The following is a 27889-nucleotide window of genomic DNA, read 5'->3' as shown; positions in this document are numbered from 1 at the left end:
TGAAGAGTACCTTCCAGGAGTTCTCAACTCAGTGGCAGATTGGCATTCTCGTCATCTTCAAGACTCCAGTGATTGGAGACTTCATCCTTAAGTTTTCCACAAGATACAATCATTATGGGGCCTGCTCTCAATAGACCTATTTGCATCTTGACTGAACACACAGCTTCCTCAGTTTTACAGCTGGCGTCCAGATCCCTTAGCCTTGGCATCAGATGCTTTCTTACAAGATTGGTCTCATTCCCTCAACTACGCCTTTCCCCCTTTTATCATGATCAACAGGGTCCTAGCACACGCCAGACGTCAGCATGCCTCTCTCATTCTCATAGTCCAGTTTTGGCAATCCCAGGTATGGTTCCCTACCCTGTTGGAACTCTCGGTAGATTTTCCTTTACTAATTCCGTCCTTCCCAGACTTACTGCTGGACCCTCTTCATCGTTCTCACCCCCTCATTGTGGACAATATCCTCACTCTATCCGCCTGGAAGATCTCAGGAATTCCCAATCTCCCCCTGTCATTTTGGCAGAGGCTTCCCAATACATCTCAAATTCCTGGGCCCCTGGCACCAAGAAAGCCTATAAGGCAGCCTGGTCTTTATGGGACGGCTGGTGTTTGGGAAGGCAAGTTGATCCCTTTTCAGCAGATGTAATTTTTGTAGTCAATTTCTTGGCCGCAGAAGCCAGTAAAGGTAAAGCATTCCGCACTATCAATCTTTATAGATCAGCTATTTCTTCCAATCATATCCATGTCAATGGAAAACCGATAGGCGAACATCCGCTGGTATGCCGATTACTAAAGGGAGTAAAATTTTCCAAACCTCCTCTACCAAAGTATAATCAATTGTGGGACGTTAATGTTGTTTTAAAATTTTAGATTTCTTTGCCAGACAATCAAATTTTATCATTAAAAATGTTATCCACTAAATTAACAATGTTATTATGTTTGGTTTCCATTAAACGTTTATCGGATGTTAAAGCATTGGACGTCACCAACCGGCAATTCACTCCTTCAGGGGTGCTGTTCTCGGTTGTACGACGTACCAAGACCAACTTATTGTCAGTTTTTTATCCTTATTTCCCGCAACATCCAAAATTATGTGTAGGCCAGTGTCTCAAGGTTTATGAGCAAAGGACTGCAGATTTGAGAACATCCTCCTCCCAACTTCTTATCTCTTTCAGGAAACCCTATGACCCGGTTTCGTCTGCTACGTTAGCTCGTTGGGTTAGATGGATTATGTCCTTAGTGGGTATTGACATTTCCAGATTTGGATCTCATTCTTCCCGAGTGGCTATGGCTTCCGAAGCCTTCTGGGCAGGCTCTCGTTTAGAGGATATTCTGAAATCTGCAGACTGGTCTAATGATAATACTTTTAGAGTTTTGTATTGCAAACCTGTTGATAATGTTTCATTGAATGCAATTAATATGCTTTAAACTCGCATAATAGGAGCCTCCGGTCTTGTCATAAAATTTAGATTTTCCTAGTTTATGACTGAAAGTCTTAATTTTATTAAAGACACGGAGGCGAGTATTATCCCACCTCTGGTATAACATTGTTTTCTCCCTCCCTTTCTTCCAGCGCCAGTTCCGGCCACTCAACTAGCGTCCTAGTTGGACCTCCTCGCATCAATTGAATTCTCCGTTTACTTCAAGTTCTGGATCGTATCCTCCTGATTTATTGCAACATTCCTTCCTTTGTAGGATTTTGGACTTTTGTTCTGACGTGTTTGTATTTCTTATGGCATTGTTTATTCTTTGTTCACTATTCCCGTTATTCATCAATAATTGACTTTATTCGCAAGAAAAGAGGGCTGCTTGCAGTCAAGTGACATCACAATGGCATGGGAGTATTTCCATTGGTTGATATATGTTGTACTACGTTTTTAATCCCATTGGCTGTCTGTGTTAAGTTTTATGGGATTTGTAGTTTCTTCTTGACTGCTGCTGTGTTTATTAAAGCGAGAAAAGAAACGCATAATACTCGCCTCCGTGTCTTTAATAAAATTAAGACTTTCCGTCATAAACTAGGAAAATCTACATTACAAACAGACTTGGTATCAAATTGGCCTATTAGAAAGGATACATACCAATGTACAGTTCCCAGAAATAACTTTGTCAGAGAGCCTGCTCCCAATAATTTGTTACACATTCCAGGTAGGGTTCAATATCAAGACATGTTTAAATCATTACATAACCTCTGTTATAACCTCTGTTACAGGATTTGTTAGGTCCCTTCCCTCTCTCTCTACACTCTTGATGTTGATAAAAAAAACAGAGCACTTATCATACTTGGTGAAATGTAGATACATGGTCTACCCAAAGTTGCTGTGTTAGACTTACTATAACATAGTAAGGGAAAAATATGGCCAAGGTCACAAGACAGTCTTTAATAATACCCTTGTTGAGAGAAGCATGTTCATTGTGCCAATTGGAGATCCACAGTAACAGAAAGGCCAACCTAATCTGATCTACAGCAAAGCCAAACCATAGCTCTTTGTGGGCGGCAAAGTGTACGCTGCTGAAGGAAAGACCCAAGAGGCATTGGCAGAAACTATTTCCTCCAGTTGGAGGCTGCTCACATTTTGATGTCCTCAGATACCTGCACCATAAGTTAATGTAGGCAAATACTTATTTTGTATATTTCATCCATGTGGGAGATAAGTTTCTTACCAATACTGACTGCTAAATTGAACAAGAAATAGATAGATTGCTAATACTTTGTTGTCCTAGTCATAAAACCAGGATATGGATGATTCAAAAATAACACCCCTGTAAGGAAACGGACTGATTTTACCAATGCTTTTGCCGTAAATTGAGAAGTAATGGAGCTACAAACATTTCTGGTTGGGTACATGACCAATGACTTGGACAAGTTGATCTCAAGATTCAAATTCTCCTTGAAAGCAACAAAGGTGTCTATTAGTCTCTTCAGATCGTTCGGAGTACAGTATCATCTGCCTGTAACAATGTTGTCCCTTTCATATTTTGAACCGGTGACATGTCCTGTCCCATCTGAAACAACAGACACTAAAACACATCTTGGGATAACTTTAAAGATTTGGTGCATTCCCCTTGTTCTCCATAGCTACCAGAAGCTGAAACATCCTGATTTAAGGCACAATGAAAATCCACCATTTTATGAGTCATACCTATATTGTATAAAAGCCCACACAATTTGGATCTATTCACGCAATTTAAGGTGCTACTAGGGACCATTAAGGTAGTCTGTATTTGGCGAAAGTACATTAACTTAATATTAGGTGCAAATTGATACATTAATCTAGAGTGCCTAAACCTTCTCTGAAGCCATACTGGACTTGGGACCGGATTTTTGACCAGTCAATAGTATTGACATCAATATTTTGACATACAACCCTTCACACTTGTGTTAAGACAATAATCTACAAAATTATCATCGACATTTTTCAGTTTTAATGACTACAATTCTCCAAGTTAATAAATTACCTGAAGTGTGCTTTTCCTGTTAGTTAGGTGTTAATAACACTGCCATATTTAACCATATACATACAAAGGGATACCAGTTTTTGCTATAATATATTCTGTACTGGTCCATGTTATGTGTTGGGATAGACTGAGGGGGTCATTCCGACCCTGGCGGTCATGGACCGCCAGGGCCGGGGACGGAGGAAGCACCGCCAACAGGCTGGCGGTGCTTCAGGGGCAATTCTGACCGCGGCGGTAAAGCCGCGGTCAGAAAAGGGAAACCGGCGGTTTCCCGCCGGTTTTCCCCTGCCCCAGGGAATCCTCCACGGCGGCGCTGCAAGCAGCGCCGCCATGGGGATTCCGACCCCCTTCCCGCCAGCCTGTTCCTGGCGGTTTACACCGCCAGGAAGAGGCTGGCGGGAACGGGTGTCGTGGGGCCCCTGCAGTGCCAGTGGCATGGGCACTGCAGGGGCCCCCTAACAGGGCCCCATTAAGATTTTCAGTGTCTGCAAAGCAGACACTGAAAATCGCGACGGGTGCCACTGCACCCGTCGCACACCAGCAACTCCGCCGGCTCCATTCGGAGCCGGCTTCATCGTTGCTGGGGCTTTCCCGCTGGGCGGGCGGGCGGCCTTTTGGCGGTCGCCCGCCCAGCGGGAAAGTCAGAATGACCGCCGCAGTCATTTGACAGCGGTACGGTCTTCTGGCGAGGGAACTTTGGCGGGCGGCCTCCGCCGCCCGCCGAAGTTGGAATGACCCCCTGAGTGCCTCCACTTCCCATCTCCTAAGCCGGTAACGTACATGGCCTAAAAATGTCCATCCAGAGGCAGCTCCTCCATTAGGGCGGAGGAGCGTCGCCCCACCAGCAGCAGCAGCTGCAAACCTTTTACCAAAAAATGATAATAAACTGTGTTTATTATCGTTTTTGGTAAAAAAGGGCAGGGCAATGGGGGTGACGAGCAGTGAGGGGGAATGCACAGCACTCCCCCTCAGAGCGCATGTGTGTTTGGCTGGCCGTCTCGGACTGACCAAACACACATGCGCAGTAGGCTCTCTCCAGCCCAGCAACACAGTTGCCGGGCTCGAGAGAGTCTACACAGGCTTCCAGTCTGCCTGGGAGTACCCTGGCTCGGCGCTCCCAGCCAATCCTGTTGCTGCTTTGAGCAGCATAAGGATTGGCCGCAGGGTAGGCTTGGAGCCTGTGCCTGCAGCCTGACTGTTTCTACTGTCAAGAGTCCAAAGGAGATGATCACCGACTCACTAAATGGACCAAATTAAGTCCTAAATCTCTATTAGAAAGGGCCAATATTTTTGTTAACAGTATTTGGGACACAATAGTTTTGTAAGATGATATTTTTACTAAAATTACTCTGACACCCAAAAGAAGGGCATCCTCTGGTATTCACAGCCAAAAGGCAACTTAAATCACTCAAGTCATTGTTCATTTTTAATTATGTAATCTATCAGGATGATTCATCAATTATACAACATCATATGGAATCACAATATAAGGATGATTAAGATAGATCCATTACTAGATGTCAAAATCACATGCTCCTTAAAAACAGAAAAATAAAAAAGACACCACCATAATTCGATTCTTCGAAGCAACAAACACAAACGAAAAACAGCCAACATGGGGTTTAATAATCATCACACGCAGAACACGCCACCTCAAGTTTAAAAATGTAAAACTGATGTCCACCTTATGAACCATACAACATGCTGACCTCCGGCCAAACACAATCATTACGTACATAATGTCTCCTCCTTTTAAAAATCATTTCCTGATACAGGAACCAAATTGGTCATCTGATACAGGAACCAGATTGGTAATCCAACTATCAACAAACGGCTCCCTCTCGGTTTTCAGCACTTTCTGCACAGGTTTTACTAACATTAAGGCTGTGTAGAAGGTTTAGCCTGTAGAAGTCCAAAAATGCTTCTAAGTTTCTGAAACAAAATAAATAAAGAACTACTTTCCATGACTATGTCCATATGTAAGTACATACAATCAAAAATATGATCCCAAAACATTGTTCCTTGAAGTGCATACTCAAAATCTGTTGTTATTTTGAAACCCTTTCAAGAGCATAGCCATATTGAAATTTTGAACATATCTCCCTGTCCTCTTATAGAAATACAAAGCACAACCTTGCCTAATGCTCCTGGCCGCCACCTTAAACCCTTCCCTCATATCGTTTAAGAGCTTACATATAATTGTCTTTCGTGGTTCACAGGGCGTTCTCCATCCCCAGTTCACACTTGCGAAACAACCTTATTGCTACCAAACTTAATCCATGGCAGAACAAAAGGTAAAATGTATTTGAAAATGAAGGTTTCCAGAACTCACACTCTATAAAATATTTTTTACTTAAAATGTCATATTTTGAAATCCTTTTTAAATGATTTCATTTGATGTATTTATGTTTGTATTTAGTGGGATTTTTTGAGTAATCCACTTTGTACCAGTCAGCTCGCTGGTTGAATGTTATAATGTAAGCTGATTTCTTTGATCGAGTGGTTGTAGACTGGAGTCAAATGTATGGACATTTTGATGGTGTTTGTGGTCTCAGTCTGTTTTTTTGTTGCAAGGGTGCCATGAGCCTTAATGTGAGGCAGAAAAATGCCTTCCCGTGGCGGGATGTCCTAGCTTCTGGTTGTTGCTCGTGGGAATGTTAGTGGCTTCAGAAAGAATGATCTTTGATTATTTAATCATTGTACTTCATCAGCGAGAGGCATGGTGGTCTCAATAGTAATGTCTTTTGTGTATTGTGTCAGGGAACCTCACACATAGTGGGGGCGTAGTGCCTGGAATATGTCAGTTAGGCATTTTGTTGAGGTACCTCTCTAGGGGGAGGGTGCTGAAGATAAGAATATCTATTGAGCATTTTGTCACGGGTCCTCGTAGATTGAGGAGGGGTGATGGTGACAGGCAATATGTCCTTTTGGAATTGTACAAAGGTGCATTGCTAGGGCCTGCGTGGTTGTCCTAGCAGCAATATCCTTTGACCGCTGTGTCAAGGTACCGCTCTGCGGGAGTGCTGGTGGTGATGGTTAATCTAGGAATGTTTTTGCATTGGGCAAGTAATCTCAATAGGGGAAAAAGTGGTGGTTCAAGTAACAATGTCCCTTGGGCAGTGGTGTGCAGTCCCTCACTCAGGGATACGGTAGTGGTCCTTCTCAAAAAGTCATATGAAACCCTCATTGAAGGAGGGGTTGGGCGTGGTATCATTGAGTTAGAGGGTACAAATGTCTGAGTTTCAATGAATGCATGCTGCAGGAACTTCCGACTGGCTGCAGCTTGAAAATTGAATTGTCATTGTTTAGTTGATTCTTGGAAACATTTCATTCATATATAGAAGTGCATATTTCATAAGCCATAGCGTGCTGCAGACTATAGCAACAAGCTGCCAAGCACACCATCTACTTTAACCTGAACAAAGGGAGTGCCTCCAGCCTCTCTAGACAATGTTGAATTGTTCTGAGATGCATCATCGCACCTGGGCAGCCAGTTCACGCTTTGGGGGAACGTCTCAGTCTGAAAAGTATTTTAATTTACCCACAAAATTCCCACTTCACTTTGTGGTCTACAGGTAATTCGGTTCGGATTTTCTCGAAACTGTCAGGCTCAAGGGAACAAGTAAACGTTATTGTCTTTATCCATCCTATTATTTTATCGAGTCTCTTCACCCTCACTCGACTTCTGGCACTTTCCAGTTGCAAAATAACTATCTAGACATGTGTCAGCAGCTAATGGTAGCAACTGTGCCCACAGTTTAGGCTTTTTCGTGATTACTGTCTAAACCTTTATCACCTCAGTTACAGAAAGGACTGTAAATGGCTGGCGTAAGGGAATGTATTCTCCCACAGGGTTCAGCGCATGTCTCATACGCCTGAAACAAGTTCCTACTCACCTATCTGTCATTCACGCTCTCTTAATTCCACTCTAAAGCCTTGTCGCCTTGTTATCGTGATATACCATTGTCAACTGTATGTTTCTTTAATTGCCTACCATGACGATTTAGCTGACTAAGGGGGTTATTACAACTTTGGAGGTGGTGTTAATCCGTCCCAAAAGTGACTGTAAAGTGACGGATATACCACCAGCTGTATTACGAGTCCATTATATCCTATGGAACTCGTAATACGGCTGGTGGTATATCCGTCACTTTACCGTCACTTTTGGGACAGATTAACACCTCCTCCAAAGTTGTAATAACCCCCCTAAATGCCCTGAGGCTGTTTACAGTGGTTTGTAGCGCTTGGTAAAAGCTTTTGAAATAAATATACAATCCGTACACAATCAGAACTAACATTTGTGTACACCAAACCGTGGATCCACGATAATAAACTGTATTCCACCTCAGTTTCAACTACAAACACGGTTCAGAGAATAACTCGCACACTAGCCACTATACAAACACTAACACCATTTTCAGCGCCTACTCACAAGACCCTGATTTTATTTCTGTAGCACATCTGCCTTGGATTTTTCTCGCTTTTAATTTCTTGCCGAAGCCCCCATCAGCCAGCACACTCCGTTCAGTCAAATTCCCCCTTCGGTCAGAGATTCTCCTCTAAGCCAGTAAATACCTTCCTGAAAAATCAGTAGTTTAACCCTCATCAGCCAACCTCCCTACTGTCAGCAGCTATGATTCTCCTGATCAGCTTGCTGCGCCCCTTCAGCTACGAGTAGGTTCTCTTAGACAGAATTGACCCCTTCAGCCAGAAGCTGTTTTTCCTATCTCCTTCCCTTGGAACACCACCCTGGTAGGTCGAGGGCGAGGTGGGTTATTCGCTGAGCAATTCACGATGTTTCTTAAGTCTGCAGATATATAATGGTGTGGAATGTCTTTAATGGCACCACTTCTATTGCTCTGTGATTGGGGGACTGCTCCTCATTCCAGTTGCACTTTTTGAAAAAGAAAATTCTCCCTTCAAGGTTGGGTCAGCTATTGCTAATCACACCACTCCAATGTACAGAAGCAACGAGAAGTCTTTTTTCTATGCCTACGATTTTGTAAACATAATAGAATGATTGCCTTCCATTATATGGCACAGCGCATGTTGTATGCTACGTTTTTAGATCAACACTCGTGGCCCAATGAGCAGCCATGTAAGGTAATGGCAGCACAACGTCTACCTTCCTTCCGCCTGAGATTCCTCCTTTTTTATTACTCCCCCGCCGCCCCCCAACCGCCCCGGGACTTGCCATGCTCGGTCAGCCATGAGTGCTGATTTCAGAACTATTGGAAGTGAAAGCACCCTTTGCGTATAGGCTCCTGGAGTTGAAGTTTACATTGTGGTCGGTGCTTGAGGGCAAACCTCAGCCCCCACCGAGCATCAATTACTATGGAAGAAGTACCACTGGAACTTCAAAATTTGGGCTTGGTAAATTTCCTAGACTCCCTTTAGAAAGGAAAATCGTGCTTTCGAGGTTGTGTAATGAAGAACACTTTTGGTAGTTCACCAAATACTAGTTTCTGTGACACTTTATGTGGTGTGGTTTACTGTGTTTTTTCATGACATTGTGGTGAATGTGAGAAAAAATGCTGACAGGTTTCGAAGACATTACATTTTCCTCTCAAGTCGCCCATTTTGTTAATTTCTGTGTGAGTCGAATTGCCAGCGTTTGATTTAGGTGGGGGTTCGTGGAATGTCATATGCCTCCAGGAACCTTAGCACACTTCGAAAAACACTCGGGGCGGGATCACATTCAGTGGCCGTCAGTTTTGCACTGCTCCTTGGCACCAGCCTTTAACTAATAATTGCATCTAACAGCTGGTGCATTTTTTATATTTATGCACTGGTGAATCGGTTCACATTTATTTTTTGCACTAGTCGTTGGTGAACATTTCATCACATAGTTACCCAACTCCGGTGCATAATTGGGTTTGACGGGGGCTTTATTGGCTTTACAACTACAAATAGAGCAATGTTTTCCTTCTTGATTCTGTGTGCTCTGTTCCTCCGAGGCCTTGTTGTGCTTCCGACCAACTGAGTAGTGCATGCACTTCTGAAACCCGATTCTAATGCGCATGTGCGCTAACATCGACTACGCAGTTCCATAGATGGTGCTAGTGGACCGCCCCGTCACCTTCTATCCTGGTGCCATGAAAGGTAAAACAGCTCAATGGCTGACCTCTTGTTGAGGACTCTACTGCCAGGCCCTCTCTGAAGCAGCTTTGAAATAAACGAAGAACATGGCCAGCTCTTGGCTATCAATGTGTAGCAGGTGCAGTGGCACCAGAACCCAAGGGCATGAGGCACCTGCTTCACCCAAATTAGTGGGTGTTTTTTTTTTTTTAACAATAGTAGGTGAGGGGGGAATTATCCTTGCTTGCACTGGGGCCCCCTGAGCCCTTCCTAAACCACTGGGTGCAGGTACCCCAAATGCACCATGCTTATGGCTGTCTTTTTCTACTCAACCATGGGGTAGAGCCGGTTTCATGGCTTGCCTGGGTGTGCGTGGCCCCCTGGCTGTGCCACTGCTCCATGAAGAATCTGGTAATGCCCGTTTGGTGACAAAAGCAGTACACAGTAGTTAAAAATGCAACTTGAGAACTGTGACGGTCATCTGATCCGCAACAGGTACAAGGCCCGCAAAAAGTGTGCGTTGATTCACTACACGCCTTCGCCAATGAAAAGCAACCTTTACGCCACACCAGACTCATAGATGTTACTCCATTGTAGCTCGGAATTGAACAATGACCAAACTAGCTACCCCAAGCCTCAGGTGAACTTTCGCTGGTTATTTAATTATTGTGGACGGAGTCGTTAAACATGTACTAAAGTCACTTAGAATGTGTTTAGGCCAGACGTTCCTCAAATACCTCTGCATCAGCAAGGCATGCAAATGTGCTAAACAAAGGCTGTATGGTTTTATGTAATGTTTGTGGTTGCTTCCTCACATAGGCATGCCAGAAAACAGTTCGTTGCTCTTTAAATGGGGAATTTATTGCTTTATTCTACTGTAATTCTGGTAATATACAGATAGATCAGAAATAACACACATTATACAGGAAGAAACAGTAAACTAATAATCAAGTCAAACTTAAGGTCAGGGCTTAAAAGCAATTAAGCATTGGAAAGGCTGGTGCAATGATTAACTTCCTCATTTTTTGTAGTGCAAGCATATGACAAAAAAAAATAATAATCATATTGTCATTTAACCATGTCTGCCGTGTGCTTGCAATAGAAATTTACATTTAAAAAGCATTCACTTATGTGGCTGTTTTCGTAATTATGCTTATTAAATAACAACCCTTCCAGAAATTGCATGCATTTAAAAACAAGCATTTGCAATGCAGTGGGTTTCTTGTTTGCTCCAGTTAGAGCTATTAGCGTTGTAAATTCCTAACTGGACTTTTCTTGCTACATAAATTGAAAGTGAAAAGTAAAACAGTTGACATAAGTGAGCCGATTCAAAGGGCCACGGCTGCCATGAGCATGAAAGCGAAGGAGAGACACCAAAGGAAAAAGAAGTTTGCTCGCAGTCAAACGTATCGGTAATCATGCAATTATCCATGTAACAGGGGCATTCTGCTAGGTGGTAACAAACCTCCCCAAGGAGGGACAAATGTAAAGCATTTATCAGTGAGAAGAAAGGATTTTTGAAAGGCAAGCCCACGAATGTGTGATAGCGATGGGCGTGCGGTTGGCATGGTCAAAAGCCCACAGATAGATCAAAACGCGTCAGAGTGCTTGCGCGCTTAACCTACAAAATGACAAGAAGAACATGGTTGCTCATAAGAATTCAAGGAGATTATAGATGATCGCCGAGGTATGGATTGTCTTATGTGCTTCCAAATATGGATATATCGGAATTGGGTTTGTCTCAATGCCTTGTGCTGCTTGGAAATTAAGACCTGCACTTTGGTGGTCATCATGGTGCCCCATCTGAATAAAGCCTACCAACTCCAAGGTCTTATTTCAGAAAATGGTGCATAGACCTCAATAACTTCGAAAGCAGAGATCTGAACTTCTAATAGCATGGATTTTAAGGTGTACGACCTTTGGAAGAAATCCTATAAAGCCTTGCGTTTATTCATTTAATAATTCATGGCACATTGTTATATAGCGCAACGCAACACAAACTGGGTGTCAGTATAATTACAAGTAAAACAACAATGGAGAATGGAAATCACCTTGCAGAAAAATTGGAGAAAAACAAATTAAGATTGTCAAGTGAACTATGTGTTAGTACAGACCAGCCGCCCTAGGAGGACCCGTGGAAAATGACTTATTAAAAAGGAAGATTTGAGAGCGAGGTGGACTTGGGAGGTGAAGCAGGAAATGTTTAAGGGGGTGAATAATCTCAGGAGAGGAGTTTGGTCTATGGTGAGGATAGAAAGGCCAGCTATGGGAAGAGGATTTAGATGAGGATGTCTCCTTACATAACTGTCATATTCTGGGGGAATAGATCTCTGAAAATGTGTTCTCATGTTCATTTGGTGCATGCAGAGAGAAAATCACAGCGCCCCACTCACTTGACCCATGAATGCCCATAAGTTGTGTGTTTCAATATGTGATAACATCACATGCATGCTCTGAAAAACCTGTTCTAAACATAACACATATTCCTGTATTTGGTGACCAGGAAATGGCGGCAGTAATGTGGTGTCCCCCAGTTATTACTCTCTAATCCACAGGCTTCCACTTTTTTTTGAAGTGATGACATTGGTCTGTTCTTCCGTATTCTCATTAATGATTCTCCCCTTATTTTCAGGCGTTCAGTTTGTTTACATTATAAGTTTCCATTCTGACCACTGTGCAAGGAAAGCGTGAGATGGCCACACTTTCCTTTTTCCCATCCCCCATGTCACAATTCAATGGATATGATTACTGGTGACAACATTTCAAATCTATTTAGTGATAAAAATAATGATTTTCTTAGTCTGAAGCAGCAATACTGCCTCCTAGAATAATTTTAGTTCTCCATCAATAGTTTCCCTATGTAGCATCGAATGCATTTGTATTTTGAGAGGTAGCTGTGCTGTATTTCGTATGCTCTATCCCCCCTCTGTCATTTTGCCTATAATGTTTACTCGTTTCCTTTTTGAAAATTCCCAAAAATCACTTCCTCCACTAGCTACCCTTCTGTTGTCTACTGCAACAAATACTGTTGATAAATTAAGCAGGATCTAGATTTCGAATTGTCAGTGGACAGAAGGGAAAGTCCATAAAATGTAGAAACTACACTGTGACATTGCTCCTTGGATTTTACTGCCCAGTGATTTTGAAGTAGATAAGAAATATTCATGAACAAACACACGGAGATCACAGTCAGCTTTCGACCGGTCGTCTTTAAATCTGACTTAAGATGTCCTAGATTTTATTTAAACTGAAAATGTTTTTGGTGAACAGCATGTGTTATGCTGAGACTGCTGATACACCTTCTTCGGATGGTCTGATGATACTCACCAGAAATCAAGGCCAGCACCGTACATTATTAGTAAAGACAAAATCAGTACATGCGCCATATACATGTGTGATGCTGACACCTGGTCTTCCCTGCGAACCTGCTGGAAGCACTGGTATATGGTCTCAACCTTAAAAAGTGATGGAAAGCTCAGAAAGGTAACTAAACCCACATTGCATCGTGTTTGGTCTTGGATACCTCACAATTACACACAGAACTATTGTTAAAGGAATGACACTTTGAGGTTCTATTTTTAACAGGTACAGTGCATTTAAAAATAGAAGCCACTCACATTAATCTGACAATGAATTTCGGTTGGTGGAGCCTGTCATGCCTCATAGGCTGCCAAGGTCTGTAAAGTCTGCCTTCCTTCTGGGCTGTCACTATGCTGCCGCAGATGGCTTTGGTAAAGAAGCAGAGGGAGGTGCTAATCTGGGACGGTCCTTTGTGTGGTATGTCAGCTTCAAGTGGCTTTCGAACTCTGGAAACTGCTACTGGCTTTATTTTGTTCTGGCCCTCAAAATCCTAACCACCCTGAATACTTTATCTGACACTGATTGGAAATGCTCTCAGAATATTAGGAGATATATATTCTATATTATTATATTAATAGAAGAGCTCAACGCAACTATCCAGATTATTTTAACAGCATGTTCTGTCATGTGGTTGATGAATGTCGCACAGATTGCTACTAAAGTGGAAATAGTTCCATGATTTATGTGCAGCTTTTTATTGTTTTCACTGCCATATGTCAAAGTCTTCAGCAGGCTGAACATCTGGGATTGTATCATGATTGCCGTTTTCTGCGCTAAGCCAGCGTACATGGGGCCTGTGCGCTTCTTGAGCATATATATTAACTGGAAATATCTCTGAGTTAATGCAGGTTTTACAGGCAACAGGGCTGAGCAACACAGGGCAGTAATTGTCTCTTTGTGTTGCCGAATTCCGCCGTCAGAAAAGCTGCATTAACTCGGGATTAGTTCGAATTAATGTACGTGCTCAAGACAGCAAAGTTTTCTTAATATTTTCTATAAAATGGAGGAAAATCCACCGATGGATTCGCCTCCAGGTTCAGCACATCCTCTAGAAAGCACCGTACACGCACCGCAGCATAATCTGCCTTGTGAAGTTTTTTTTTATATGAATGTGAAAATATGTCGATCTTTTAGAGAAGGCACTTGGAAGACGTCTAAGATTGGATTAATTAAAACATCATAAATAAAATAAATTAGCTACAATTCTTTATAGAGCACTCATCGGCTACTCAGAAGTTCTAATTAATCACTATTGCAAGCCTACATTAACATCGGCTTCATAAAATGTTTGGCCTGTTTCCTTTTATGCATACTCTTGTGACGAATCTCAGTACTGTAACCCTGCCAATCATCATTTTTTTCTGGAAGCAAACGAAACATTCCTGCAGCTTAAAATGTGAACTCGCTTTGGCCCTATAATCATTTCTACATTCTGGCCTCCTTTGTGTTTTTTTCGTGAGTGCTTATTCTTCATTATGCTGCAAAATTAATTTCAGCTTGCTGCTGATACATTTAAATTAAATTATACAAAACTTGCCTGACTTTCACAAGTTGTCATAGCTAGATCTGAGGCTTTTAACATGCTGGTCTGCTACGAGATATGTGCTTGATATCAAACTATTGGTACATCAAAGAAAAAAAAATCATGGGAGATGTAGAAAATGGAGAGCCATTGTCTTGGAAATCAGGACTCTAGTTGGCAGATGTTTGCACTCTGTTCAAGTAGGGACCACAATCCTAGTCAGGGCAAGCAAGACACACCCTCAAAGTTTTCCTGTGCACACCCTCAAGTAGCTTGGCACAGAGGAGTCAGGCTAAACTAGAGGCAATGTGTAAAGTATTTGTGTACACATACAGTAACACAGTGAAAACGCCACAAGAGGCCTCCACACCAGTTTAGAAAAATAGCTAATATTTATCTGAGTCAAACAAGACCATAACAACAAAAATCCAACATACACAAGGCAGTTATGAATTTTTAAAGATTAAATCAAAATGCAGTGCTGTGCTTAGAAGACAATAGCTCCATCCGGAACTATCTGGTCATGCAAGACTGGAGCAAATCCCAAAGTGCAGCCTGACCGCGATGGAGTGCGGGCCGGGTAGAGGAGTCACACAGACCCGCTGACAGTACCTTTGTTGAGTTGTTGCTTGATAACGATCCGTTGATCCAGGGGGAGGGAATAGGTCGTACTGGTAAGCGATGCGTCATTTCCTGATTGGGCTATGTTGTTGATGTGTCGATGTCCAGAAGCGATGAGTACTGGTTCAGAAGAATCGGTGCTGTGTCGGCCAAGCAGGGGCTGCGTTGTAAGTTGGGGTCATTGCATCATGCAGTTGGCGAACGATGCCCACGGCTTTGGTGCAGGCAGCGGCAAAAAATTGTAAATTAGCACTTGTATAGCGCACTACTCACCCGTTAGGGTCTCAAGGCGCTGTACTCATACCGCTATGGAACCCCTCCTGGCTTTTCCCTGTGAGGCGCCCACTCCTGAGCACCCCCAGGGTGAAGCCAGGCATCCAAGCGCTGTTGGGGCCGTTGTGGAGATTAAGCAAGCTATTGCCCAGAGTTGCAGAGTGGGACCCATAAATTAGATTAGGCACCGAGGCGAGAATTATCTGGTCAAGGGGAATTGAGCCCAAGACCTGCCGAAGCGGGACTTGAACCCTGGTCTTGAGCCAGATCTCTGCTTCAGGGTCTGCCGCTCTAACCATTGAGCCACACTTCTCCACCAGGCGTTTCCACAGCGGGATGTGTTGCTTCCAAGTGACACAACAGTGTTATTGCATCAGTTCTTGTGTTGCAGCACCACACTCACCTTAAAGTGCTCTGGACTGGATTTGGCACCACTTGGCAGGGCAGGACTTTGAGCAGAGGAGTCGAGGTGCCTGCAGCAAGATGCAGGTGAAGTCTTTAATGTCCCTGAGACTTCAGATACCAGAGGCAAGCTCAGTCATGCCCTGGAGAAACTTTAGATTGCAAGATGTAGAGAGTTAGATCCAGTCCTTTCACTTCCAGACAATAAGTAGCAGGCAGCAGGCCAACACAGCAGAGCAACCATCAAGGTCCCGCCTGACAATACTGAAGTCCTTCTTCCTGGTAGAATGTCCTCAGTCCAGAAATGTTTCGAGTATATGGTGTCAAGAGCAGTGGTGGCTGGTGACTTTTCAGAGTGATGGGGCATAAATGTTAGGAGTAAGTTTGACTTAGTGCGTGAGTGTAGTGAGTGAGGTCGATGAACATTAGGGAGGTTTGAGGGGTTCTCCCTCACAAAGTGTTTGAAAAACAAAATTGGAGGAAACAGTGTTCTTCCAAGCTAGAATTGCATTTGTCTCTCCGCTCTTGTCCACACTGGACTACCATCCCTAAAATCCCCATCTTGGTTGCCCCATCAGATACTCACTAGACTGTGACCCACAGAATGTCCCTTTAGAGCACCCTTCCTGATCTGTGACAACACCCTAAAATACTCTATGGCATGTCATTTCGAGTCAGCGTTGATCATTCAACCTCATGTAATACCGTCTGGTGTGTGGCCTCCGCAGACTCCACTTCATCACCTTTGGGAGGCCTCTCTGGTACGTCCTCTCTGGTCTGCACTCAACCATCACCCACACTAGGCCCCTTTTTGTGCACTCTTAGGTCTCCACTTGACCATCTCTCATTAAAAACCCGTTTGGTGTTCTCTCCAGTCCCCAGCCCTCTGCTGTCAGTGGAGATCAGATAAAAAAGGACTCTATTTATGGATAACCCTGAATCAGGCAAATGCAAAAATGTATAATCTTGTTTCTCTTTTTAGGATGGAGTGAGGGTGTGTGTTCAGCTATCCAAGAAGAGCAGGCATTTTATTGTTGCATCTGCATTTGTTTTGGAGCCTGGGTGTTTGACTGAAAATGATGCTTAAGGACAATGGGTCATACATAATAACACTGCCCCTTTAAATAACGCACACCAAATTATCTCTTGGAGGGAATATCAGATGGTATTATTAATAAATCCAATTTTGTGCACCAGCAGCAGCTCCCCACAATTTGAAATTTATCAACTTGGAGCATGGAAGTGCCCTGCGAAGTTCCTTCAGTAGAAGTTAATTATTTCTAGTCGCTGTCATGAGCATTGTAAAATGACCAACATGCACTCCGAAGTAAAGTAAGGAAGCTTACTGAATTCTAATGCTAGGCCACCCCAACATGTTCTCATAAGCACTGATGCATAAAGATTATATCTGGATTGGGTTTTTACACTTGGGATCAAAATTAAAAAGCAGTTTAATTACTCTTCTGTACCTGGGCACCCTGAGATCTATTGTGTTTAGCCTTTTCTATAGACATATCTGAGGAGAGGATGTGGCCTTACAACCTGGGATGACTGCTTTGGAACTGGGGGAGCACGATTCCAGTCTCTCGTTGACTCAACATCTTCTGGGCACATCACTTTTTTCCCTATGTCTAAAGAATAAAGCTGACTGGGTGTAATGGAACTGATTGTGAGGATGTAAAGTACTCCAATGCCCTCGGGACACTTTTATGCTGCAAAAACTGTTAAAAAAAGAAATCCGGAGAATTATATTTTTCTCATTTTTGCAAGCAAACTGTACCTGTTGTTTTGTATGTACACCCTACTAGAAAACACTGCAGCATAGATATCTTTCAAATGGCCCTAATCACCCATGGTGAATGTGTAGTGCATCCATCTGGAAGGCTGAGGGGGCGGGCAGGAAGAGAGAGTGAGCAGTGGACAAAGCCTAATCGTAAAGTGTTGAATACTCTTACCAGGATAATGGAGTGTGTCGCGTTGCCCACTCACAGTCACAGATGTGACGATGGCAAAAGAACTGGCCCAGACAGGAGACTACCACTCAGGCCTGTCTTCATATGGCTTGTGCAGCATGCTGGAGGATGTCACTGCATTCACCCACTCCCCTCACGCACAGTGCCATCACTGGCACTGTGCATAAAGGGATAATAACCATTGCACTACCCTTAAAGAAACATTACCAATCACGGTGTGGGTTCAAAATAATGCCACACAGTGATTGGTTATGTTCTTTAATCTTCCTGCTCCTGCCCTGCCTTCAGGTCATCCCATGGGGACAGGACAAACTGACCACAACAAATCTGAACTTTGCTCTCATGCATTTTATACTTCACACTGCATGAGAGCAACTCAAGGACTGGTTTGGACAGGTGAGCCCAGAGCTCTGATGGGCGCTGAGAAGGCTATGCTGTATTTCCCTTGAGTCCCTAATAGAGCAGGGATTTGATAGGCCCAAAGTGCACATGCTGGGTTAGACACAGCCAGAAACATTCCAACCAGACATTCACACTGGACTTCAGCCAATTGCCATTACAAAGCAACAATATATGCGATGCCCTGCAGTTGCCCCTACTCCCAACATACTATAATCCACAAACTCAGCAGCAAGGTCGACCAGGCACGTTCCTTTGGAGCGTCGGGAGTTAGGGACTAATTGCATTATACACCTCTGTGGGCTCACAAGCAGTGGGGAAAAGCTCTTATGCCCAAGAGCAGAAACCGCCCCTGGTCAGAGGCCCAGTACTTATACCGAAATGTGCCTTTCAAGTTACTACCCTTTGAAGTGTGAGTGAGAGCCCCTTCACCCTTCCTGCCCGGTAATGCAGGTATGCAGATGGAAGGTAGGGGTAGTGGAGTGTCCTGTGTTTTATGCCTGTCTGGATGGAATGCACAAAGGTAGCTGTCACCTCATTTTACACAGACAAGATGTGGACTGGAGGCAGGCTTTGGCTCAGGATGGTTAAAGTAAGACAATGCCAGCTATCTAAAAGTGGCATTTACAGACCTGCAAATTAAAAAAAACACCATTACCACAAGATGAGAGTCAAGAGACACCAAACTTGAATCTTGCATCTTTTTCCAAATGGAAATTACACTTAAAAGATGTTTTAAGGCAATCTCCACACTAGCCTATGGGAGAGATAGTCCTTGCAATAGTGAAAAACGAATTTAAGAGTTTTTCTCCACCTGGACATGTTGAACTTGAAAGTACATGTGTCCAACTTTTTTAATACACTGCTCCCTGCCCTTGGGGCTAACCACGGCCTACCTTAGAGGTGTCTTAGAAGTAATAAAAAGGAAGGTTTGGGCTTGGCAAGTGAGTACACTTGCCAGGTCGAAATAGCAGTTTGCACTGAACACACAGGCTCTGCAACGGCAGGACAAAAGCATGTTTGCAAGGCTACCGTATTGGGTGGCACAACTAGTGCTGCAGGCCCACTAGTAACATTTGACTTACAAACCCTGAGCACATATACTGCACTTTACTAGGGACTTACTATTAAATCAAACATGCCAATCATAGAGAAGCCAATGTTACCATATTTTATATACAGCACACATGCAGTGGTAAAGTGTGCAGAGTCATAAAGCCAACATAAAGAGGAGGAGGAAGGTAAAGTCTGGGGATGACTCTGCAGAAAGGGCAATTTCCAACAACTTGCATTAGGTTTCTTGTACATGGCAAAAACTGAAGCCGTTTTCAAAGCTGTGTAAAAATTATTGAAGATAACTGTTAGACCTGATGTCCTTGTGGTATTTTCCAACCTTTTTGCCTTCACCCCGTCTGTTTTGCTGGATTTTTGTCTCTTGGCTTTAGGACTCTGTGCACTCTACCACTGTTAATCAAAGCTTGTGGATTTACGAATGGTATCTTTCGGTCCACATTCAGGGCAGATATCCAGCCTAAGTGCGGACCTAAAGATACTGCTAGTAAATGCCTTTTGTGAATTCCCAAAGTCGTAAACATGTACGTTTGGTTTAAGTTTAGACCAAGGGTCTAAGTTTACCTTTGTGAATTGGGCTCATTCTGTTTACACTCAAATTAAGTTTAATTTAAAATCCTCTTTAATGGTAAAGTTGGATTTTCAGTCACAATTCTTTTGATGCCACTTTTAAAAAGTTGGCATTTTCTTGTCCAAGTCATTTATGCCCTCTGATAGTGCTCTGGGTCACATCACTGCGAATGTCTCTGCTGTTGGGTTTTGTGTATTGCCAAGTGTGTTTAGGATTACCAGGTAGGGGCTGTACTGAGCCCAACTTACACTTCAAAGGGCTTTGCCTTCTACCCACACAAAGGAACCTGACACCAAGCCTGCCCTGCCTTTTGTCACCTCCAGATTGTTTAGAGTGTTGTCATTTGAAGGGGATGAACTTTGCAGAACCAGTTATGGAGGTAGGATAGGGAGTCCCTACACGCAAAGGCTAGCACCAGGTATAAATAATGGACCTCCAGAGTCACTCATCAGAACACACCTGGACCTGCTGCCAGAGGTCTGCCCTGGCACTTGAAGGACTGACTTATTGTCTGCAAAGGAATACTTGACCTGCTTAACATCATCCCAGGCTACCCAGAGTGACCCCAAGGGTCAGTTGGCTGACCTCTTTTGTGAGTTACAGGGACACAGTACACTTCAGGGGCCTCTCTTCAAGTGCCCAGATGACCTGCTGCAACTGTGCCTGCCTGGACCTGAAACTGGACATGCCTAAGCCCTGCTGGCCTCTGCTGGAGAGAGCCTTTAATCCCTATTAGGTGCCTCCATATGTCCTGGACCCTTGCCTGGCATCTGAATGTACTAATCCTGAAGAAGAGGTGAAAACCCTGAAGTTTGGGCTCCTTCCGACTGCAAACAGGCTGCTGCCCTCAATGAATGCCAACACAATGTTCCAGTGGGAGCTGCTGTTTCTGTTGACAGCGACTACCAGCGACAACTGGCAATCCATTTACTCTATTGTTCAAACTTGGTTTAGTATTTTTCTTGTGTTGTGTTTTCACTTTATACCTGTTTGTGTGCTGCATAATTACAACTACAAGAACAAAGGGCAGATTCCATGGGGCTGAGGGTCCGAGTATTCTGGCTCTAGACAGCAGCCAGCCTGTCTGCTCTTACGCAAACTTCTAAAAAACAACATTTTCCAACAAGTCCCCACTTGAGATAGGAGACAACAAAATGCAGTTCTTGCATAAAGTGGGACAGCTGGATTCCAGATGCTTGTGATTTACACCCTGTTGATTCTCTGATCAACAGCATGTTCTCCTCCACTCAGTACTGACTAACCTCCTCTACACAATTGCGTACCTATACCATTGCCTACCTATGGATTGTTGAGAAGCAGAACTGACGGCTGTGTTAGGGCCCTATCCTTTCCAATCTGGAGGCCACCTGAAAGCATCCTATGTAATTACATAATTTTGTTGTGTACAACAAAGACCACTAAAGTCAAAAGTCAACCTAATTAGCACTATGGAAATCATAAATACATAAATCAGTAGGTAAATAAATCAATAGATACATTAGAACATAATTTGCCTCTAGCAGTGTCTGTCTCCCAAACCCGTTTTATTTTGTATGCCTGTCCAAGAAATATTTGAATTCTGATAATGTTATGGAGTGCACCAGTCGTTTTTAGGCTGTAACCCTTTCCCCTTAAACAATAGCCCCTCTGTGTTTACATGCTTGCGGCATCAAATACCTCTGGTATATTTCTCACCTCCCACCACTTTCCTGGGCCACATTCAAGTTTGTCACAGCATCTGTCACAGAACATTCCTGAGGGGAAATTTCACAATCATTTGAAGATCAAGTTTCCATAACCACACATAATACTCTAGGTGAGGGGTCTCCAATAATGTATGCATCCAGGCAACATTTTCATTTGTTCCTGCTTAGCAATCCCCCTCTTCTGTTTCCCAGTGCTTCCTCACCCCACTGTTTGAAACTGTTTAGGACACTGGATACACTAAATTAAAGGTCCCTCACTTGCATGATGTTTTCATTACAGAGTATCACTTATGTCCTGTATCATCATAAATGCAGTGATAAAAATATTGGGTAAGACTCTTCTTACAACTGTTTCTTTCCACTCTCCATCGTTTGATGGAGTCATCTGTCACCAAGGTGAAGGCCACTCATCGATGACCTTAGTTTTCTGTACAATTATCCAGTGACTATCCTAGATCAATACCCAAGGACTTCCGGCTTAGATGCTCCACAGCCTACCTATAATGTTCTTGTGGTGGACAGGGACTAAATAAACCTTCACTTCACATGTTGGTGCTGTATTCTTTCTGGTGAAAGGTGGAGCTAGTCCCAGGTAGTAAACACTGCTCATTCTGTGATGTTGGGTGCTGTGTCCCGTCAGTCAACATACTCCGCCAGATGGGAACACCTGTAGCACACACCATCTGCGCACTGATGCGCTGGCGTGCCTCATTTGCACGTGGTGTTGCCCCATTAAATAAGGTCTTCTATTTGAAACTGGTCTCAAATAGCAATTCGATATTTTGAGGCCATCAGTGGAAGGGTACAAGATTAAGCATCAAATAGACTAGTTTTATGGCAAGGAACAGATGGTAGATGTAGGTTTCTGAAAGATTTATGGACGTGTGAAGGGTGTTGCTTGGGATGCATAGAGGCTATCTTTCCTGAGGAGACATGGGGAAGGAAAACCACATACCACCTTCCACTGAGTTCAACCACGTTCGCCAGCAGCATCTATTGTCTGGTAGAAATAACCTGAATCAAAATTAATTTTTGAAATCAATCTACAATCAGACATTTTGGTCTAGTGAAAATATTTGCCACCAATTAACTCAGGTGAGAAATATTGCGTTCTGAGGCTGAAAAGCTTTTTGAGATCCCACTAGCTCAAGCCTGTATCTTCACTCAGATACCCATCTTGTAAATACCAACCAGACAGAACATTACATTAGATTTCTCTGCCATCCACTTCCCTTACTTAAACCAACTACAATGACCTGTAATTCTATGCTTAATGTACATTTTAACACATTACAACTGATGACGCAGAAAAAGAAGGTCCGACATATATTCATACATATCGTATAATCAAAACGTATAATGTAGTGTGATTTTAGTAAAGAAAATAATGTACGAGGGAAATTGTGCCCTCGGGGTAGTTCGCCATCATTGTAAGCGAGCTTTATTAATCATGAAGTATTGAAAATGTAGTAATCCGTCATAATTGCAAATGTATGCCATGATTTCTTGTTTGAAAACCGTTTTGCTTAGCTTAAATTTAGTACAGGCTTTGGCCTAGTTGCCTGGTCTCAAATTCTAACTGCGTGGTTTTTTTCCTTGAACTAATGAAACATATATTCTTGCTTGAAGTTGTATTTTTCCAGTAGAGCTGACTGATACACTTATCTCCAAGGTTTCGTACTAGGCCGGTTTCATCCTCTTTGATACAAGGTCAGTCTGCAGGTGCGGACAATGAAGGTACAGATAGTAAAATAATTGGCAACCCATGTTACAACTTGTGTTCCAAGGCTCCAAGGACAGTGTATGCATAAATGAGCGCTAGTAAAAGACAATTTTCATTGGACAATTTGAAGCCAACCTATGAACCCTCCAATGGAAGACCCTGCAGAATTTGGAATGTTTCTTACTTAAACCCACTGGACAAAGAGAAGTCAGCCATTTTTCCTCGATGCCAGTTTGAAGCCAGATGCCAGACTCCATTTTGGACGACACCCTGATGCCCTTTTCTCTATCTGAGAGAAAGAGACTTTAAGAATTCTCACCCTAGAGACTTCAACTTTGATTTGCCCCGTCTTGCCCATGCAGTAACTTTGCCCCATTCTCCTTGCCGCTGCAAGGAAGCTTGTCCTTAACTTTGCCCCTTTGAAACTTGCCCCATGCTGATCAATCCGGTACCTGAAGGACGAAGACTTTTCTTGAATGCTGATTGTATTTGGTAAATATGAAAGGATAAATGTATTATGCATTGTGTTTTTCCTTTTAGGTACCAACTGCTATTTTGATAGGGTCCTAGTTAGGAGTTTTCCAAATTTGTGTTGACTAAATTCGTTTTGCATGAAGCCCCACATGCCAATGCTAATTAGAGGTTAGTCGAGGTATTCATTCAATGTACCATGCTAAATTGAAATCTTGTTATGCTGACCAATGTATGAAATTAGTCAAATACAGTTAGTCATATTAGTGATTTGCATTGCGATAACTGAGTGTATCATCATCCAGATTTTGCGTAGATTGCGTTTCTTCCGCCGTTATGGACAGCTAGTAATGTTCATCTACATATATCATTTGGTTTTGAGACATATATATATCGTGTTAGCTTTGTTAATATAGGGAAATAAATTCACTAACTTTTAATAAACTGGTGTGGTTATTCATGACTGAAAGGTCATGGTGCGCCGAAATACCAACTGTTATTGATTTCTGATGTGCTATATTGATCTATTAATTGAGTATTGATTACCGATTACAATAGTTATTGATTATTGATCTGAGTGACTCGACTATTTTAGGATGAGGAGAGCCCGACTCGGTTAAAAGATTCACCGACCTCCAACGTGTCCAAGTACAGGTAATTTATAAGGGCTGGACGCGTTATCACAACACTACTAAGAGGAGACACATTGACCTAGAGTTTCATCGTCCTCCTAACTTCATGTAAGTAGATGAGTGGATTATATGTTTCTCTAAATTTAGGCAAACAGCATTGTCGCCAGTCAGCCAGTTCCTCCATAAAATCATCCAATTTGTTAGAGAGTGCGGAATTTGAGCTTGTCTTATCTACATTTTAATTTCAACCCATTTTTTTGATTCTTGTACCTTTATCCACTTTCTTCTATACTTTCATTTAGTATTAGTCTGCGATCATAAATCAAGATTTTTTGTTTTGCATAAGTCACAGAGATATTTGCTCAATAATTCACTGTTTACTAGGTCTCTACACATGATTTAATTGTTATGTTATATTTTCAATTTCAGTATTCCACTTCAGTTCTTCCCAAAACACGTTTGTGTTTCTTCGGTTTGCGCATCCCCTGGTTGCAGATCCATATTTCTGTCCTCCACCGGCTGAAAACCTGTGTAATTCGTATAGAATAACTGTTTGCTCCCTTTCTTTCAAGACTACAATGTTTGTTTAGCTATCATTTTGTGATGAATATGATGCTTTTTTATAATGTCCGAATCATCCTTGATAGAGAATTCAAAGTAAAAGAAAATTCAGACAGGGTTGTATGTCAGAATATTGTGTACAGAAGTATTATCTATGGAATCAATAGAGGGATGGCCCACGCCTCAACTAGTTCAAAGTGTGTGATAGTACCTGTGGCCATGACAATATATGATTATCAGGGTCCCTGATTATCACAGATGCCTGTATCCCTCACAAAAGATGTAGTTCCTCTTAAAAGGACTATCATCTTCAAACTAATTTGTGACATGCTTCATCACTGAGTCCTCATTTGGAATGTATTCCATCTGTGTGGGCTCAACCTCTATCCCAGAGGGAGCACCCTAGAGATTGATCTTGACAGGGCATCTATGAGACTGTGCAATAAAATTGCCTAAAGAAATGCTAAATGTCTAGTATGCCCTGAATGATTACCAGTGGCTGGGATTAATTCAAGCACTCCAGCCATCAATTGTCCTTGCAGTTGATGCTCAAAAAGCAATGGATATGCCCAGATGTGGGTCCTGTGCTCATTGTGCATTGACTCAAGCTACACCCTAGTGACTAGCTCAAACAAGCTCGAAACGAGGCTGGATTTACTTGTGGCCCCTTCTGGAGGGGGACTTCCCTGGCAATTTGGGACAAACTACTGCCATGAGGAGCAGGGTTGCTACTGTAGTGCATAAGGTGGGCCTTTGTCTAGAATGACATGGTGGGGGGGAAATGATTTTATATTGGAATGCAGCTCAATTGATTGCGCCAGGGCTGAGATTAATTCCAGCATTCCATCCATCACCTTGTTGTCTGTGCAGTTGACATTGTAGGGGAGACAGGTATACCCAGATGTGGATCCTATGCTCACTGTGCCATAGGATTAAAGCTACACCCTACTGACAAGTTCCAAGCTAGCAAACCTGGTCTGGGTTTATTTGTGGTGCCTTCTGGCAGGCACCTCCCCTGGTAGTTTGGGACAGGTTGTTCACATGAGAAGCAGGGCGGTACTGATTTGCATAAGGTGGTTCTTTCTCTAGAGTGGCATGGTGGGTGAAAAACAATGTACTGGAATGCAGCCCGAGTGATTGCCATTGGATGAGATTAATTCTAGCATTCCATCCATCACCTTGTTCTTGTTGCGGACTCTCTGACAGGCCAGTCCAACACTGATCAGATGATTTGGCATGGCCTAAACAATGATTAATCACTGTTTCATTTGGGTGCAATCAGTTTTGCTGAGTGCAGTGTGCATGCAGGGGTGCGTTGTGAAAAATCGAAGCGCTATAAGTAGAAGTAATACTGTTTACTGCTTCAAATACCAAGGTGAGAATGTTGCACGGTGCTCTGTATCTGGGAGACAGTAGTCTAAATAGGGTGCGCCTGGCAAAGTTTGCTTGCATATCCAGTGGAGTGTGTGAATACTGTGTCCTGCCACCCCCTACCATTCAACAGCCAGGAGTGCCAGAGCCATTAAAAATTCGTGAAATAAAACAAATCATTTCTATTCTAGCTCTGCAACAAATATAAAACTCAAATCTTTCACTTGGCTCTTGCGAAGGGTACCTAAGGATGAGCAGACAGTGGTCGCCCCTCTGTAAAGTGTTATCAAGATCAGCTTGTAGCAAGTCACACTTTCAGTCAGAAATGCAATCTTATTCATTATAAACGTTGCCTTGGTAAGTGTACTTGTTATAGCTGCAGATCTACCTTTATTCAATGGTAGAGGCTGCTCCCTCCCACTGTGCCCTTCTCTGGCTGTTCACGCCCCTTTTGCTGTTATCACGGCAGGGGGAAACCATGTGTTTTCAGTCATGGGAGGGTGCTCCATTCTAACAGTGTTTCAGCAAATGAACTTTTAAACTCTACCACAACAGTATGAACTGTCGAGATGACGTGTTCACTTACACTCCACAGAGAAGACTACATTTTCAGGTACATGCTCTCCTACTCCCTAAAGTGGCTTTAAGAATAAAGTTTAAAAAAAAGACAATCGATCATTGTTGAAAAGCCATTTGTGGCCTTCCAACAGATTACTGCTAAATGGAAAGAATTTTCAAAAGTTAGTTTTAAATTATGGTGGTCTAATGTTTGCTAGAATCATAGACTCAATGGTGCTTTTGTTTCACCTCATTTACTAGCTATTAGAAAAGAATATTTATGGTAATCCGTTGCATTTGTTTAGATAAATCTAGTTACATTTCAGTAAATACTGATGACTCTTCAATCAGAAGTTTTCAACCACCGTGAATTAGATATTATAATCTGCCTGTTTTCTGTTTTTGTAATTGTTATAATTGTACTACATATTAAAATCGCTGTAATTTATGCAGGTGCTTCCACACATAAATTACACCATTATACAGTATTTTTCTTTCCGATGTACTATGTCCCTTTCTCTGTTTTCTGTAATATTTCCTTTACATTTCGTTTATATTGCCCTATTTGTATTTTCAAAGCTTCTTTTATTCCATTTATAATTTTTCTTGATCTTATTAAAACACAGCCTTAAAATGAAAAGACAATCAAATATGTGGCCAACCCTGTGCAAAGTGTAAGATAATATGGTGATTTTTGAACGTCTTCCCCCTGCCGGTCTTCCCTGCTTGTACAACTCCACCTAACGAGATACAATGGCAGATGAACGCTGGGAATTGGAGAAAAAGAGCTAGAGGTGGGGACACACTGCTGAGGGAGGGGAAACACCCTAAACTGAAAAAAACATGGCACTATAAATGCATCGGAAGACGGGCCAAAGAGACGGCAAAAAGTAAAAAAAATCCGAACTGCTTTCCACCCTCCTTTAATTGTCCATGGATGCGGTACCGTTTTCCCCCCAAAACAGAAACAGGAAAGAGAAATACAGGCTCATAGAGAGACTGAAAGTAGGCAAAGCCGTTAGGCAGGGAATTCAGTGCTGCTCCAACACCGGAGCAAAGCATTTGTGGTGAATGAACCATGGTGAAGCTGATAGAAATCAGTATGATGTAATGTGTCCATGATCTTCAAGGGCCTAGA

At 42.7% G+C, this 27889-nt stretch overlaps 1 protein-coding gene and 1 long non-coding RNA gene across 2 annotated transcripts in view; one reads left to right on the top strand and one right to left on the bottom strand.

Annotated features, from left to right (window-relative positions):
- The window catches only part of LOC138250338 (uncharacterized), a 582532-nt gene extending 558273 nt beyond the window's left edge, over positions 1–24259 (top strand). Inside the window, exon 3 of the long non-coding RNA XR_011194932.1 lies at positions 24225–24259. This is a non-coding gene — a long non-coding RNA (uncharacterized lncRNA). The remainder of the gene's footprint in view (positions 1–24224) is intronic.
- COL4A2 (collagen type IV alpha 2 chain) overlaps positions 1–27889 on the bottom strand; it is a 628472-nt gene that overhangs the window by 543420 nt on the left and 57163 nt on the right. The window lies entirely within an intron of this gene.

This window comes from Pleurodeles waltl, chromosome 8 (assembly GCF_031143425.1).
Source record: "Pleurodeles waltl isolate 20211129_DDA chromosome 8, aPleWal1.hap1.20221129, whole genome shotgun sequence".
NCBI classification, from domain to species: Eukaryota; Metazoa; Chordata; class Amphibia; order Caudata; family Salamandridae; genus Pleurodeles; species Pleurodeles waltl.
The sequence above is the reverse complement of the archived record's forward strand: the minus strand, read 5'-3'. Positions and strand labels throughout refer to the sequence as shown.